An 18,567-nucleotide genomic window follows, 5' to 3' on the forward strand; every position below is an offset into this window, starting at 1 on the left:
AACATAATAAAAGCTATATATGACAAACCCACAGCAAACATTATCCTCAATGGTGAAAAATTGAAAGCATTTCCTCTAAAGTCAGGAACAAGACAAGGGTGCCCACTTTCACCATTACTATTCAACATAGTCTTGGAAGTTTTGGCCACAGCAATCAGAGCAGAAAAAGAAATAAAAGGAATCCAAATTGGAAAAGAAGAAGTAAAACTCTCACTATTTGCAGATGGCATGATCCTCTACATAGAAAACCCTAAAGACTCCACTAGAAAATTACTAGAACTAATCAATGACTATAGTAAAGTTGCAGGATATAAAATCAACACACAGAAATCCCTTGCATTCCTATACACTAATAATGAGAAAACAGAAAGAGAAATTAAGGAAACAATTCCATTCACCATTGCAACAGAAACAATAAAATACTTAGGAATATATCTACCTAAAGAAACTAAAGACCTATATATAGAAAACTATAAAACACTGGTGAAAGAAATCAAAGAGGACACTAATAGATGGAGAAATATACCATGTTCATGATTGGAAGAATCAATATAGTGAAAATGAGTATACTACCCAAAGCAATTTATAGATTCAATGCAATCCCTATCAAGCTACCAACAGTATTCTTCACAGAACTAGAACAAATAATTTCACAATTTGTATGGAAAAACAAAAAACCTCGAATAGCCAAAGCGATCTTGAGAAAGAAGAATGGAACTGGAGGAATCAACCTACCTGACTTCAGGCTCTACTACAAAGCCACAGTCATCAAGACAGTATGGTACTGGCACAAAGACAGAAATATAGATCAATGGAACAAAACAGAAAGCCCAGAGATAAATCCACACACATATGGACACCTTATCTTTGACAAAGGAGGCAAGAATATACAATGGATTAAAGACAATCTCTTTAACAAGTGGTGCTGGGAAATCTGGTCAACCACTTGTAAAAGAATGAAACTAGAACACTTTCTAACACCATACACAAAAATAAACTCAAAATGGATTAAAGATCTAAACGTAAGACCAGAAACTATAAAACTCTTAGGGGAGAACATAGGCAAAACACTCTCTGACATACATCACAGCAGGATCCTCTATGACCCACCTCCCAGAATATTGGAAATAAAAACAAAAATAAACAAATGGGACCTAATTAACCTTAAAAGCTTCTGCACATCAAAGGAAACTATTAGCAAGGTGAAAAGACAGCCTTCAGAATGGGAGAAAATAATAGCAAATGAAGCAACTGACAAACAACTAATCTCAAAAATATACAAGCAACTCCTACAGCTCAACTCCAGAAAAATAAACAACCCAATCAAAAAATGGGCCAAAGAACTAAATAGACATTTCTCCAAAGAAGACATACAGATGGCTAACAAACACATGAAAAGATGCTCAACATCACTCATTATCAGAGAAATGCAAATCAAAACCACTATGAGGTACCATTTCACACCAGTCAGAATGGCTATGATCCAAAAGTCTACAAATAATAAATGCTGGAGAGGGTGTGGAGAAAAGGGAACCCTCTTACACTGTTGGTGGGAATGCAAACTAGTACAGCCACTATGGAGAACAGTGTGGAGAGTCCTTAAAAAACTGGAAATAGAACTGCCTTATGATCCAGCAATCCCACTGCTGGGCATACACACTGAGGAAACCAGAAGGGAAAGAGACACGTGTACCCCAATGTTCATCGCAGCACTGTTTATAATAGCCAGGACATGGAAGCAACCTAGATGTCCATCAGCAGATGAATGGGTAAGAAAGCTGTGGTACATATACACAATGGAGTATTACTCAGCCATTAAAAAGAAAACATTTGAATCAGTTCTAATGAGGTGGATGAAACTGGAACCTATTATACAGAGTGAAGTAAGCCAGAAAGAAAAACACCAATACAGTATACTAACGCATATATATGGAATTTAGAAAGATGGTAACAATTACCCTGTGTACAAGACAGCAAAAGAGACACTGATGTATAAATCAGTCTTATGGACTCTATGGGAGAGCGAGATGGTGGGAAGATTTGGGAGAATGGCATTGAAACATGTAAAATATCATGTATGAAACGAGATGCCAGTCCAGGTTCGATGCACGATACTGGATGCTTGGGGCTAATGCACTGGGACGACCCAGAGGGATGGTATGGGGAGGGAGGAGGGAGGAGGGTTCAGGATGGGGAACACATGTATACCTGTTGTGGATTCATTTTGATATTTGGCAAAACTAATACAATTATGTAAAGTTTAAAAATAAAATAAAAAAAAAAGACTAGAGCAAACTTGTCCTTAAAAGCTGTCCCATGAGAGAGAAAGTTCTGTTTTTAAGACGAGAACAAACTGTTTCTAGTATTTTTTTTCTTTAGCTATGTCAGAATGGAAAAAAAAATGAATTTTCTAGCTGTGAAGTAAATACCAGGAGTTTGCCTGACATGTATCATATTAAAAATGCCACCTGTAATAGGTGCCATAACCTCATTAAGTTTGAAATAATCTATTGTTATCCTCCAAGAAGCTATTTTAAAGGCCAAATGAGGAAGTGGAATAATGATGTAATTCACTGTCTTTTAGTCTTTGCATCTTTTAGTGTTCAACAGCTGTAATTCCCCCAGAAATGCAAATTTTTATGATTTTATGATAGAAAGAGACAAAAGAATGGCTTCTATTCAGCATTTTTTGACCTCCTTATTCCATAAGTCAGGGGGATAATATGGGGATTAGAGGAGTGTCTAAATGTATCCAGTCAAACATTACACTCTGAACTGATGACTTATCATAAATGATTTAGAATATCACTAGGCTTGAAAGGAGGCAAACTCGGGTAGTAACACAAATTATTACTCAAATCAAAGAAATCTCAACATGAACAAAAGATTATCAGGACATTTCTCCATCCAACTAATGAATGATAAGACAAAGCATGGATCTCAGAGTCTGTAATAAGATCACATAGTTCCTTTTATCCAGGTAAATGCTTCAAATTCATAATCTGAAGGCAAGTACCAGAGTTGGAAATATGATGTTATAGTATGATCTTTCCTATAGAATTTTGATGTTCCTTTCATTCCAGGAATATAGCTCCATAAATTGATTCTTATTTGTAAATAGCAGGTGGGGTGAATCATTACTCGCTCTGATAGCAGCTTGAGCCAGAGTTTTGTTCAGAAAATTATGTTCATCAGAAAATTTTTGTATTGCTACATCAAAACCAGCATGATAATACAACCATTAAATTTTCCTAAGGATATAATAATTAGCCTCACACAGAGATCACATCTGGTTTGACAATTTCTCATGAAATAATTGCTGCATTCACTATATCTCTGAAATTTTTAATTATCACCTTGCTTTGGAGTTTACCAGTTATCACTAAGTTTGGTGACACTAGTCTCATTCCATTTTCCGAGGTAGGAAATGCAATTTCAATAATTTGCACCTCCAACTAGAGTTTTCAGTCAACTGTAGTTAGGCAGTAAATATTTTTGTAAGAGTTTATCCTTCATGGAAAAGTTTAAAGGAGAGGCATTGACACTTTTACTATAGACACAGGGAATTGATGGACCACTGTTACTAAGTACAGCTTTTTACAGATGCTTAAATGTTTCCATTTTGATTGTGGTTACCAAACTGACCTCTAGAACTTCACAAATAATACAAGCGAGTAAAAGAAATGATTGTGAAAATCTTTCTGAGAATGAACTGACAAATGTATGCATTCCTCTTCTGTTACTCCTTCCATTCCATTGTTGCAATTAGAAAGAAATGCACAAGTCACGTGTGACCAAATATTGTGACTCTAGAAGAAACTAGAAACTCGGGTTGGTGTGTTGTTGCTAAGTCACTTCAGTCATGTCCGACTCTGTGTGACCCCATAGATGGCAGCCCACCAGGCTCCCCCATCCCTGGGATTCTCCAGGTAAGAACACTGGAGTAGGTTGCCATTTCCTTCTCCAATGCATTAAAGTGAAAAGTGAAAAGGAAGTCGCTCAGTCGTGTCCAACTCTTCGCGACCCCATGGACTGCAGCCTACCAGGCTCCTCCATCCATGGAATTTTCTAGGCAAGAGTAATGGAGTGGGGTGCCATCAGAAACTCGGGTTGGTGTGTAAGATCTCCTAATTTTTTTAACATGGTCTAACATCGAAAAAACATGCTTTTTTTCTTTTTTAATACAAACTACATAGCCCCCTTCTTTTTATTGGCCAAATCCATCCCTTAAGATACTAGTCTATTTACTAGGCTGTGCATTAAATTAAGAACTTTCCAGGCTTTCTGATTTCTACTTCCAGTTTATATCAAGGTTGAATCTTGGTTATAATGAAGCAAAATGAGAGGTTGGAAATTAAGGTCACAATTAGCTGTTGTAAACAAAGAAATCATAATTTTACCATGAAAAAGAGTTACAGGGAGACTTTCATAAGCATTTAGGATCTGGAGGTTCTCTAAAATTTCCATATCTTCCAACGTATTTCACTTTCAGTAGTTGAGATTCTACTTTCATAAATCTCACAAGACCTACCCAGTTTGGGAATCAGGTCATGTTAATTACTATAGATTAAATATTTGTGCCCCCCCCCAAATTCATATATTAAAGCTCTAATACCCAGTGTGATGGCATTTGGAGGTGGCAACTTTGGAGGCAATTAGGTCAAAAGAGTGGAATAATTATGAGTGGAATTAGTTCCATTAAAAGAAAAGATATGAGAGAGATGATCATTTCTCTCTCATGTGAGGATACAGTAAAAAGGCCAGGAAGTGAGCCTTCATTATTTGCAGGATCTGCTGGCACCTTGACCATGGACTGCCAGTCTTTAGAACTGTGAAAAATAAGTTCCTATTGCTTAAGCCATTTGGAATGTGGTATTTTGTTTTGAAGTGCTGAACTAAACATTAATTTTATAATTCAAAAATTAGACCTTGGATTTTTTTTTTCAAAAATATAAGCTTTATAGCCATGAGTGATGAAAGTTTCATTAACACAGAACTATGAGAGGATGAGATGGCTGGATGGCATCACCGACTCGATGGACATGAGTTTAAGTGAACTCCAGGAGTTGGTGATGGACGGGGAGGCCTGGCGTGCTACAATTCATGGGGTCACAAAGAGTCGAACATGACTGAGTGGCTGAACTGATCTGAACTGAACTGATGAGGTATGGAAACATGGTTGTATTCTGTCAAGAATCCTATGGTTCCAAATGATACAAATAAACCTTATCACAAATTAATGCAAGAAGAAAAGTGAAAGTGTGAGTCGCTCATTTGTGTTCAACTCTCTGTGACCTCTTGTACTATAGCCCACCAGGCTTCTTTGTTCATGGAATTCTCCAGGTAGGAACACTGGAGGGGATAGCCATTCTCCAGAGGATCTTCCCAATCCAGGGATTGAACTCAGGTTTCCTGCATTACCATCAGAGCCAACAAGGAAGAGATTTATTAATTTATGCAACCAAAAATTGCAAGTGTACAATTGGATTTTGCCTTTGCCTTTGACTTTATGGATCACAACAAACTGGAAAATTCTTCAAGAGAAGAATACCAGACCACCTTACCTGTTTTCTGAGAAATCTGTTTGCTGACTCAGAAGCAATAGTTAGAACCAGACATGGAACAACAGACGAGTTCCAAATAGGGAAAGGAGTATGTCAAGGCTGTATATTGTCACCCTGCTTATTTAATTTATATCCAGAGTACATCATACAAAATTCCATGCTGGATGAAACACAAGCTGGAATCAAGATTTCTGGGAGAAATATCAATAAACTGAGATAAGAAGATGACGCCACACTTATGGCAGAAAACTAAGAAGAACTAAAGAGCCTCTCAATGAAAGTGAAAGAGGAGAGTGAAAAAGCTAGCTTAAAACCCAACATTCAAAACTAAGATCATGGCATCCTGTCCCATCATTTCATGGCAAATAAATGGGGAAACAATGCAAACAGTGAGAGACTTTATTGTCTTGGCTCCAAAATCACTGCAGATGGTGACTATAGCCATGATTAAAAGATGCTTGCTCCTTGGAAGAAAAGCTATTACCAACCTAGACAGCATATTAAAAAGCAGGTCATTACTTTGCTGATTAGGTTCTGTCTAGTCAAAGTTATGGTTTTTCCAGTAGTCATGTATACATGTGAAAGTTGAACTATAAAGAAAGCCAAGTGCCGAAGAATTGATGCTTTTGAACTGTGATGTTGGAGGAGACTTTTGAGAGTCCCTTGGACTGCAAGGAAATCCAACCAGTCCATCCTAAAGGAAATCAGTCTTGAATGTTCTTTGGAAGAACTGATGCTGAAGCTGAAAATCCAATACTTTGGCCCCCTGATGTGACGAACTGACTTGTTGAAAAAGACTCTGATGCTGGGAAAGATTGAAGGCAGGGATGACAGAGGATGAGATGGTTGGATGGCATCACCAACTCGATGGACTTCAGTTTGAGCAAGTTCCAGGAACTGGTGAAGGACAATGAAGCATGGCGTGCTGCAGTCCATGGGGTCATGAAGAGTCAGACACAACTGAGTGACTGAACTTAACTGAATGGAACAGTTGTATTTAGGAACTTGAATGTGGTCATTAACACTTTTGTTCAACCTCTGCTATCATTCTTCCATAGACTAACTTACTTTGCAGTAGTGGGTGACTCATACCCCAGGGGTTTATTATCATCAAGATTCTTATCCTAGAGGAAGTGACTATATTGCAGTTTTGGAGTGTTCATGCATCAGTAGAGGAAAGTTAGTTGGCTCTAGCTGGTTCAAAACCTCTCCCATTGGAAATAAGGGATTGTAGTATAATCCTTGGCTTGGAACATAGTTATTTCTTCATCCAAAAGCCATTAAAATATTCTGGCTACATTTTCAGATATACCAAATTGCAATTGTAGAAGCTCAAAAATAAATTATGTATTTTGTTTGATATTTCATTGTTTTTAAAAAATGTCTTCTTTGAGAAATAAATGTCAATATCTTCCTATTTGCAAGCTTTGCTCTTATAATTTCAGTAAGGCAGAACTTTTTCTGGTTCTCCATTTGTTAAATAATTTGATCAAAGATTTTCAACTGCTTGTTGAACAAAATGTAACCAAAAATTTTATATCTCACTCCTTGTTTCCTAAGGTTACTGTAAATAAAACACACAAACTGAGTAGCTTAAAACAACAGAAATTTATTTTCTCAAAATCTGGAGCCTAGAAGACTGAAATCAATGTACTGATAGAACCATGCTCCCTCTGAAGGCTCTAGAGAGCCTTTCTTGCCTCTTTGGAGCTTCTGTTGGTTGCCAAGAATCCCTAACCTTCCATAATTTGTGCTTGTATCTTACAATTGCATCACTCCAATTTATGCTTATCTTCACATGGCTCTCTCTTCTCTGTGTATCTCTGTCAAAATGTCCCTTTTTTTTATAAGAACCACAGTCATTGGATTTAAGTCCACTCTAATCCAGTATGGGTCTCCCCTGGTGGCTCTGTGATAAAGAATCTGCCTACCAATGCAGCAGATACAGGTTCGATCCCTAAGTCGAGAAGATTCCCTGGAGAAGGAAATGGCCATCCACTCCAATATTCTTGCCTGGGAAATCCCATGGACAGGGGAGGCTGGCAGTACAGTGCATGGGGTTGCAAAAGAGTTGGACACCACTTAGCAACTAAACAACAACTACAACTAATCCAGTATGATTTTATCTTAAATTGATTACATCCAAACACTCTCTTTCCTAATAAGCTCACATTCACAGATATCAGGGCTTAGCATTTGAACATACCTTTTGAGGGGAAAGATTCCACCCACTATAGTCACTGATACAGAAGATTCAATATTTTTCATAATATAGTTAGATTGGTTTTCATAGACTCTCAAAGACTCAGGTGTATCTTCAGTCCAATTCAGTTCAGTTCAGTTCAGTTGCTGAGTCGTGTCTGACTCTTTGCAACCCCATGAATCACAGCACACCAGGCCTCCCTGTCCATCACCAACTCCCAGAGTTCACTCAAACTCATGTCCATTGAGTCAGTGATGCCATCCAGCCATCTCATCCTCTGTCATCCCCTTCTCCTCCTGCCCCCAATCCCTCCCAGCATCAGGGTCTTTTCCAATGAGTTAACTCTTCACATGAGGTGGCCAAAGTATTGGAGTTTCATCTTCAGCATCAGTCCTTCCAATGAACACCCAGGACTGATCTCCTTTAGGATGGACTGGTTGGATCTCCTTGCAGTCCAAGGAACTCTCAAAAGTCTTCTCCAACACCACAGTTCAAAAGCATCAATTTGTCAGTGCTCAGCTTTCTTCACAGTCCAACTGTCACATCCAATTAGTAATAATTAAAAAGAAAATATATTCTTGTCATGTTAAAATACTTATTAAATTCAATTATCAACTTTGTTACAATATTTTAGAGTGCATCCATTTTGTGTTTTTATAATGCATGCTAATTTGCCTTAGTGGTGTCTGACTCCTTACCACCTTATGGAATGTAGCCTGCCAGACATCTCTATCCATGGGCTTCTCTAGGTAAGAATACTGGAGTGGATTGCCATGCCCTCCCCCAGGGGATCTTCCTGACCCAGGGATCAAACCCAGATTTCCTGCATTGCAGGCAGATTCTTTACCACTGAGCCACCAGGATGCCACCTCTGTATATAATAAATATCTATAAATCTTTATATACTTGGCCACCTGATGTAAATAAACAACTGACAGTTGTAAACAACTGGAAAGACCCTGATGTTGGGAAAGCTTGAAGGCAGAAAGAATAGAGGGCAACAGAGGATGAGCTGATTGGAAGGCATCACCAATTCAATGAACATGAAACTGGGCAAATTTCAGGAGATGGTGAGGGACAGGGAGGTCTGGTGTGCTGCAGTCCATGAGGTCGCTAAGAGTCAGACATAACTTGGTGACTGAAACACACACACACACAAACGTCTATAGCTTCAACTTCTACTTAGATTGCTGGTTTACTGAAATTTGTTTGGAAGCAATTATGGATTATGCATTTACATGCACTCTATGTAAATGGACTTCCTGGGTGGTTCAGACAGAAAAAAAAAAAGCGTCTGTCTGTAATGCAGGAGACCCGGGTTTGATCCCTGGGTTGGGAAGATCCCCTGGAGAAGAAAATGGCAGCCCACTTCAGTATTCTTGCCTGGAAAATCCCATGGACGGCAGAGCCTGGTAGGCTACCGTCCATGGGTTTGCAAAGAGTGGACATGACTGAGCAACTTCATTTTCACTTTCACTTTATGTAAATGGAGGTAAGTAAAGATGAAGGCAATGCAAGAACAACTTCACCACAAATTGAAGGATAATTGCAGATATGCTTCATCAGCGTAGAAGATTTTTCCAGAAAGGCTGTGCATGCTGTGGGTCAATCTCAGCTACTCTGGGCTTACTGTATGCATGTCTTCAGAATTACTGACACTTGGTCAACACTATGACATTTAATAATCGAAAGTACATTATAGTCTATAACCATATGCCTGTGAATTGCTACTGGCAGGGATAGATAAGTCCATTAGCCTTGTTTAGTAATAATTGCTAATGGTTTGAACAACATTTCAGTGGAATCTAGGAATGAGGGAATAAATTGTGGTTTGGCTTTCAATGGTGAAAACTAGTCATGTAACTAGATACGCCTGCATGATTAGTGTAAGAGAGGAGATCCTCACAACAAATATTTTTGAACTTCCTGATATTGAGGTGCTTTGCATTCCCTCTATTATGGTTTAAGACATGTCTTTTTGACTGCAGAGTTCCAAAGAAAAGCAAAGTGAGATAAGAAAGCCTTCTTCAGTTATCAATGCAAAGAAATAGAGGAAAACAATAGAATGGGAAAGAATAGCAAGCTCTTCAAGAAAATTAGAGATACCAAGGGAACATTTCATGCAAAGATGAGCACAATAAGGGATAGAAATGCTATGGACCTAACAGAAGCAGAAGATATTAAGAAGAGGTGGCAAGAATACACAGAAGAACTGTACAAAAAAGATCTTCATGACCCAGATAATCACGATGGTGTGATCACTCACCTAGAGCCAAACATCCTGGAATGTGAAGTCAAGTGGGCCTTAGGAAGCATCACTACAAACAAAGCTAGTGGAGGTGATGAGATTTCAGTTGAGCTATTCCAAATCCTGAAAGATGATGCTGTGAAAGTGCTGCACTCAATATGCCAGCAAATCTGGAAAACCAACCCAGCAGTGGCCACAGGACTGGAAAACGTCACTTTTCATTCCCATACCAAAGAAAGGCAATGCCAAAGAATGCTCAAACTACTGCACAATTCCACTCATCCCACACACTGATGAGTACAAAGTAATGCTCAAAATTCTTCCAGCTAGGCTTCAACAGTACATGGACCATGAACTTCCAGATGTTCAAGCTGGATTTAGAAAAGGCAGAGGAACCAGAGATCAAATTGCCAACATCTGCTGGATCATTGAAAAAGCAAGAGAGTTCCAGCAAAACATCTATTTGTGTTTTATTGACTACATCAAAGACTTAGCCTGTGTAGATCACAGCAAACTGTGGAAAATTCTGAAAGAGATGGGAATACTAGACCACCTGGCCTGCCTCTTGAGAAATCTGTATGCACGTCAAGAAGTAACAGTTAGAACTGGACATGGAAAACAGACTGGTTCCAAATCGAGAAAGGAGTATGTCAAAGCTGTATATTGTCACCCTGCTTGTTTAACTTATATACAGAATACATCACACGAAATGCCAGGCTAGATGAAACACAAACTGGAATCAAGATTTCCAGAAGCAATATCAATAACCTCAGCTATGCAGATGACACCACCAACCTTATGGCAGAAACTGAAGATCTAAAGAGCCTCATGATGAAAGTGAAAGAGAAAAGTGAAAAAGCTGGCTTAAAACTCAACATTCAAAAAACGAAGATCATGGCATCCAGTTCCATCACTTATTTATTGAAAAATAAATGGGGAAACAATGCAAACTGTGATAGATTTTATTTTGGGGGGCTCCAAAATCACTGCAGATGGTGACTGTAGCCATGAAATTAAAAGATGCTTGCTCCTTGGAAGAAAAGCTATGACCAACCTAGACAGCATATTAAAAAGCAGAGACATTACTTTACAACAAAGGTCCATCTAGTCAAAGCTATAGTTTTTCAAGTAGTCATGTATTGATGTGAGAGATGGACTATAAAGAAAGTTGGGTGCTGAAGAATTGATGCTTTTGAACTGTGGTGTTAGAAAAGACTCTTGAGAGTCCCTTGGACTCCAAGGAGATTCAACCTGCCAGTCCTAAAGGAAATCAGTCCTGAATATACATTGGAAGGACTGATGCTGAAGCTGAAATTCCATTATTTGGCCTCCTGATGTGAAGAATTGACTCATTGGAAAAGACCCTGATACTGGGAAAGATTGAAGGCGGGAGGAGAAGGGGACAACAGAGGATGAAATGGCTGGATGGCATCACTGACGCGATAGGCATGAGTTTGAGTAGGCTCCGGGAGTTGGTGACGTACAAGGAAGCCTGGAGTGCTGAAGTCCATGGGGTTGCAAAGTTTCAGACTCCATTGAGCGACTGAACTTATTCACTTGTTCTCTACCAAGCAGTAGTGAAAGATGATGCTGCACTCAAAGTGCTGCACTCAATATGCCAGCAAATTTAGAAAACTCAGCAGTGGCAATAGGCCTGCAAAAGGTCAATCTTCATCCCAATTCCAAAGAAGGGCAATGCCAAAGAATTTTCAAACTACCACACAATTACACTCATTTCATATGCTAGAAAAGTAATACTCAAAATTCTCCAAGCTAGACTTCAACACTACATGAACTGAGAACTCCCAGATAGTCAAGCTGGATTTAGAAAAGGCATCAGATCAGATCAGATCAGTCACTCAGTCATGTCACACTCTTTGCGACCCCATGAATCACAGCACACCAGGCCTCCCTGTCCATCACCAGCTTCTGGAGTTCACTCAGACTCATGTCCATCGAGTCAGTGATGCCATTCAGCCATCTCATCCTCTGTCGTCCCCTTCTCCTCTTGCCCCCAATCCCTCCCACCATCAGAGTCTTTTCCAATGAGTCAACTCTTCGCATGAGGTGGCCAAAGTATTGGAGTTTCAGCTTTAGCATCATTCCTTCCAAAGAAATCCCAGGGCTGATCTCCTTCAGAATGGACTGGTTGGATCTCCTTGCAGTCCAAGGGACTCTCAAGAATCTTCTCCAACATCACAATTCAAAAGCATCAATTCTTCGGTGCTCAGCCTTCTTCACAGTCCAACTCTCACATCCATACATGACCACAGGAAAAACCATAGCCTTGACTAGATGAACCTTTGTTGGCAAAGTAATGTCTCTGCTTTTGAATATGCTCTCTAGGTTGGGTCATAACTTTCCTTCCAAGGAGTAAGCGTCTTTTAATTTCAGGGCTACAGGTCAGGAAGCAACAGTTAGAATGACATGGAACAACAGACTGGTTCCAAATAGGAAAAGGAGTTCGTCAAGGCTGTATATTGTCACCCTGCTTATTTAACTTATATGCATAGTACATCATGAGAAATGCTGGACTGGAAGAAACACAAGCTGGAATCAAGATTGCCAGGAGAAATATCAATAACCCCAGATATGCAGATGACACCACCCTTATGGCAGAAAGTGAAGAGGAACTAAAAAGCCTCTTGATGAAGGTGAAAGTGGAGAGTGAAAAAGTTGGCTTAAAGCTCAACATTCAGAAAACAAAGATCATGGCATCTGGTCCCATCACTTCATGGGAAATAGATGGGGAAACAGTGGAAAGAGAAAAGGTATAGGAACCAGAGATCCAATTGTCAACCTCCACTGGATCACAAAAGAAGCAAGAGAATTTCAGAAAAACATCTCCTTCAGCTTCATTGACTATGCTAAAGCCTTTGACTGTGTAGATCACTACAAACTATGGAAAATTCTTCAAGATATGGGAATACCAGACCAGCTAACCTCCCTCCTGAGAAGTCTGCATGCAGGTTAAAAAGCAACAGTTAGAACCAGACATGGAACATCGGACTGGTTCCAAATTGGGAAAGAGTATGTCAAGGCTGTATATCATCACCCTGCTTATTTAACTTACATGCAGAGCCCATCACGCAAAATGTCAGAATGGATGAAGCACAAGCTGGATAAGATTGTTGGGAGAAATATCAATAACCTCAGATATGCAGATGACACTACCCTTATGGCAGAAAGGGAAGAAGAACTAAAGAGCCTCTTGATGAAACTTAAAGAGGAGAGTGAAAACCTGGCTGAAAACTCAACATTCAAAAACTAAGGTCATGGCTTCTGGTCCCATCACTTTATAGCATACAGATGGAGAAACAATGCAAACAGTGACAGACTCTATTTTCTTGGGCTCCAAAATCACTGCAGATGGTGACTACAGCCATGTAATTAAAGATGTTTGTTCATTGGAAGAAAAGCTATGACCAACTTAGCATATTAGAAAGCAGAGACATTACTTTGCCAACAAAAGTCTGTATAGACAAAGCTATAGTTTTTCCAGTAATCATATATGAATGTGAGAGTTGGACCACAAAGAACACTGAGTGCTGAAGAATTGATGCTTTTGAACTGTGGTGTTGGAGAAGACTCTTGACAGTCCCTTGGACTGCAAGAAGATCCAACCAGTCCATTCTGAATGAGATCAGCCCTGGGATTTCTTTGGAAGGAATGATGCTGAAGCTGAAACTCCAGTACTTTGGCCACCTGATGCGAAGAGTTGACTCATTGGAAAAGACTCTGATGCTGGGAGGGATTGAGGGCAGGAGGAGAAGGGGACAACAGAGGATGAGATGGCTGGATGGCATCACTGACTGAATGGACATGAGTCTGATCAAGTCCCAGGACATGGTGAAGGACAGGGCTGCCTGGCATGCTGCAGTCCATGGGGTCGCAAAGAATCGGACTCAACTGAGTGACTAAACAACAACAACCAAGCAGTAGAAGAATAAATAAAATTTGTCTCTGAGATCTCAGTACCTCTTTCTATGCATACCCTTCTCCTGTTATTGTACTTTGTCTTCTGCTTGTAATAAAGCTGTCCTCTTAGTAAAACCTGTTTGGGTCCTCTGAATTCTTTTAGCTATCAAAAATGGAAGGTGATTACTGTGCAATGTCCACCTCTGAGTAATACAGAGAATAAAAGAAGGGAGAAATTATCTGCAAGTTCTCTCTCATCTCCTGCTTCTCATTTAAAAGATTCTACCTCAGTGGGGGCTCCACATTTTACAGTAGCAAAAACCAATTATTCCATAGCTTCTTAGGAAACCATGTTTTATACTCTCGTATGTAATTACATTCAAGCTCAAAAGCAAAGAAGTGATTCTGCGTTGGTGAAGGCCCAACCATAGAAAAGAGGAAGAAAGTAGGCCACATATTGTGCTTCCCCCATAGCTCAGTTGGTAAAGAATCTACCTGCAATGCAGGAGGCCTGGGTAGGGGAGATCCCCTGGAGACGGAAATGGTAACCCACTCCAGTATTCTTGCTGTAAAATCCCATGGACGGAGGAGCCTGGCAGGCTACAGCCATGGGGTCGCAAGAGTCGGACATGGATTAGTGACTAAACCACTGCCACCACGCCACATACTGAGTGCTCCCCAGGAGGCACTAGTGGTAAAGAACCCACCTGCCAGTGCAGAAGACATTAAGAGACACTGGCTCTATCCCTAGGTTGGGAAGTAGGGAAGATCCCCTAGAAAGGGAAATGGCAACCCACTCCAGAATTCTTGCCTGGAAAAATCCCATGAATGAAGACTGGCGGGCTATTGTAACTGGGGTCACAAGAGTTAGACATGATTTAGCAACTAAACATCACCACATTAAAATAAACTACCACAAAATATTCATATTCCAGGCTAAAGGGAATAATAGCACTAGTATCTGAGAGAACTTTCTCACATTCCTTGTCAAGTTCTTCCTTCTCTCAGATAACCAGTAGTCTAGTTTACCTCAACAGATATTAACTACTTATCAATTCTAAATGATTCCAATTATGGGGGGCAGTACATTGCATTATATTTTGTGTCCATTGACTATCACTCACTATTATTTATAAAAAATTCATCCATGTTGTTTTATGTGACAGTAACTCATTCATGTTGATTATATCTCATCACATTGTATACCACAATTTATTTATACAAAATACTATTTATTCACACTTCTGTTGATTTTAATTTGGAGCATCAACAATAATGTGACTGAGAAGCTTGGGTAAATGTTTTAGAGCATGTGTGTGTGTGTGTGTGTGTGCTTGCTGTGTGCAAGGTCACTTCCGACTCTTTACGACCCAATGGACCATAGCCCTCTGGGCTTCTCTGTCCATTCTTGCTTTCTCCAGACAAGAATATTGGATTGGGTAGCCATTCCCTTCTCCAGGAGGTCTTCCAACCCAGGGATCTAACCCGGGTCTCCTGTATTATAGGTGAATTCTTTACTACTATAAAAATTTCTGTAAATATTAACATTTTTTTAGCATTACTTTTCATTCCCTTGTGTTTGCAGGCATTTTGTATTACATTTTGTATTACATGAATGGTGAACTTCCAGATGTTAAAGCTGGTTTTAGAAAAGGCAGAGGAACCATATATCAAATTGCCAACATTCGCTGGATCATTGAAAAAGCAAGAAAGTTCCAGAAAAGCATCTATTTCTGCTTTATTGACTATGCCAAAGCCTTTGACTGTGTGGATCACAATAAGCTGTGGAAAATTCTGAAACAGATGAGAATACCAGACCACCTGACTTGCTTCTTGAGAAAACTGTATGCAGGTCAAGAAGCAACAGTTAGAACTGGACATGGAACAATAGACTGGTTCCAAATAGGAAAAGGAGTACATCAAGGCTGTATATTGTCACCCTGCTTATTTAACTTATATGAGGAGTACATCATGAGAAACGCTGGGCTGGAAGAAGTGCAGGCTGGAATCAAGATTGCTGGCAGAAATATCAATAACTTCAGATATACAGATGACACCACCCTTATGGCAGAAAGTGAAGAAGAGCTAATGAGCCTCTTGATGAAAGTGAGAGGAGAGTGAAAAAGTTGGCTTAAAGCTCAACATTCAGAAAAATAAGATCATAGCATCTGGTCCTATCACTCCATGGCAAATAGATGGGGAAACAGTGGAAACGGTGTCAGACTTTATTTTTGGGGGCTCCAAAATCACTGCAGATGCTGATTGCAGCCATGAAATTAAAAGACGCTTACTCCTTGGAAGGAAAGTTATGACCAACCTAGAAAACATATTAAAAAGCAGAGACATTGCTTTGTCAACAAAGGTCCATCTAGTCAAGGCTATGGTTTTTCATGTCATGTGTGGATGTGAGAGTTGGACTGTGAAGAAAGCTGAACGCTGAAGAATTGATTTTGAACTGTGGTGTTGGAGAAGACTCTTGAGAGTCCCTTGGACTGCAAGGAGGTCCAACCAGTCCATCCTAAAGGAGACCAGTCCTGGTTGTTCATTGGAAGGACTGATGTTGAAGCTGAAACTCCAGTACATTGGCCACCTGATATGAAGAGCTGACTCACTGGAAAAGACCCTGATGCTGGGAAAGATTGAGGGCAGGAGGAGAAGGGGATGAAAGAGAATGAGATGGTTGGATGGCATCACCAACTCAATGGACATGAGTCTGGGTAAAATCTAGGAGTTGGTGATGGACAGGAAGGCCTGGCATGCTGCAGTTCATGGGGTCGCAAAGAGTCAGACACGACTGAGCAACTGAACTGAACTGTATCACAATTATTTTCATTTCAGTCATTCTGATGGTTGTGTCATGATATTATTAGGCACCTTTAATTTGCATTTTTCTGAAGATTGAAGATGTAGAGTACTTTTCATATTTTTATTGACAATTAAGATAACTTCTTTTGTGCAGTCCCCATTCAGGTCTATTGCCTACAATATCAGCTGCCTTTGTTACTGAAATATGCTTAATAAATTTTGAGCAACTTGGGGACTGGATTCAAACAAAAATTTATACTTGGTCATGCCAGGTTTGGGACATTAATAGATACTCAGTGTGGAGGTCAAGAATGCAGTTGAGTGCGTGAGTTTAGAGTTCAGGAAACAAGTAAGTTTGGAGACATACAAGTGGAAGCTCTGAGGCTGAGAATGGAACTGAACAACATCAACCAAATTAAGGCTAAAATCTAGCGTACTCCAACCCTTAGAGTTTTGGAAAAGGAGAAAACGCCAGAAGAGAGACTTCAAAGAAGTGCCTAGTGAGTTAAGAGAAAAACCAAGCCTTATCAGGTTTAGGATATCAAATGAAATGAAGTGTAATATATCAAAATGAAGAAATAGTCAACTCTACCTTATAGCACTCACCTAGAGTTTGGGTAAAACAAACAGATTAGTAAAATAAAAGTTGTTGGTGATCTTCAAGAAAGCAGTTCCCATAGGGATAAAATTGGGATTGGAGCAGGTTAAAGAGAGAATAACGTGAAATAATGGACACCGCCATTTGGATACTCCTTTTCTGATAGTTGTTATATAATAACCTAAAGAATCTGAGAAAGACTCTGATGCTGGTAAAGATTGAGGGCAGGAGCAGAAGGGCACAACAGATGATGAGATAGTTGGATACCATCACCAACTCAATCTACATGAGTTTGAGCAAACTCCAGGAGAGAGCGAAGGACAGGGAAGCCTGGCATGCTGCAGTCCATGGGGTCACAAAGAGTTGGACATAGTGACTGAACAACGACAACTCTCAAAGATGGAATTTTTCTTTAAAGATAAGAAATATTGTGCCTAAGTACGGCTTCACTTAACCCTGAAGTGAGGAAAACATGGAGGATGCAGGAAAGATGAAATTAGACAAGTCATTGTGTGAACTGAAGGGAACTGAATCATGTATAAAAATGTAGGATTTGAAAGACAGATAATTCATGGCAATGAAATAATTACTCCACAGACAGAGACAATGGATATCAGAGCTTTGCATAAGTTCTAGTCTCTTGGGCATTAATGGCTAAAATCACACAACTCAGCTCCTTCTGATTGTAACACTAGCCCTTGCTGCGCTGGTGTCAGTGAAGTCAGAAATGAGATTCAACCAGGAACACCTATCATGCACCATATAGCACACTTTTCACATTAAAACTTCAATAAAACACCTTAAATTGACTGTTTATAAATGTAGAAATGGAATCTCTTAGAGACTAACTTACACAGCACCACTTAGCTACCACACTGTAGAGCTGTGATTCAGATACCACATTTGAGGGTTGTTGTTTTTTTTTTTTTTGTCTAGGATGACTATAAAATTTAACATCTGATGTTGGGTACTTTCTAGAGTGAAAGGAATTATACTTGTATAATTGTTTAATTTAGGTAACAGGTATAAACCAAGACTTTCTAAGGACATATGCAGCATAGGCTCACCCTATCTTTTCCCTCTACTTTTTGATATCCTTTGGTATTCAATTCAAAGAATTCTATTCAATTTTAATTTTCCACAGCTCTTTTTAACATCAAAGATAAATTTAAGTTAACAATAAAGAGACAAATTTCATTAAAAAAATATAATAAAGACAAGAAAACTTAAA

Source organism: Bos javanicus, chromosome 6, assembly GCF_032452875.1.
Source record: "Bos javanicus breed banteng chromosome 6, ARS-OSU_banteng_1.0, whole genome shotgun sequence".
In the NCBI taxonomy this organism is placed as follows: Eukaryota; Metazoa; Chordata; class Mammalia; order Artiodactyla; family Bovidae; genus Bos; species Bos javanicus.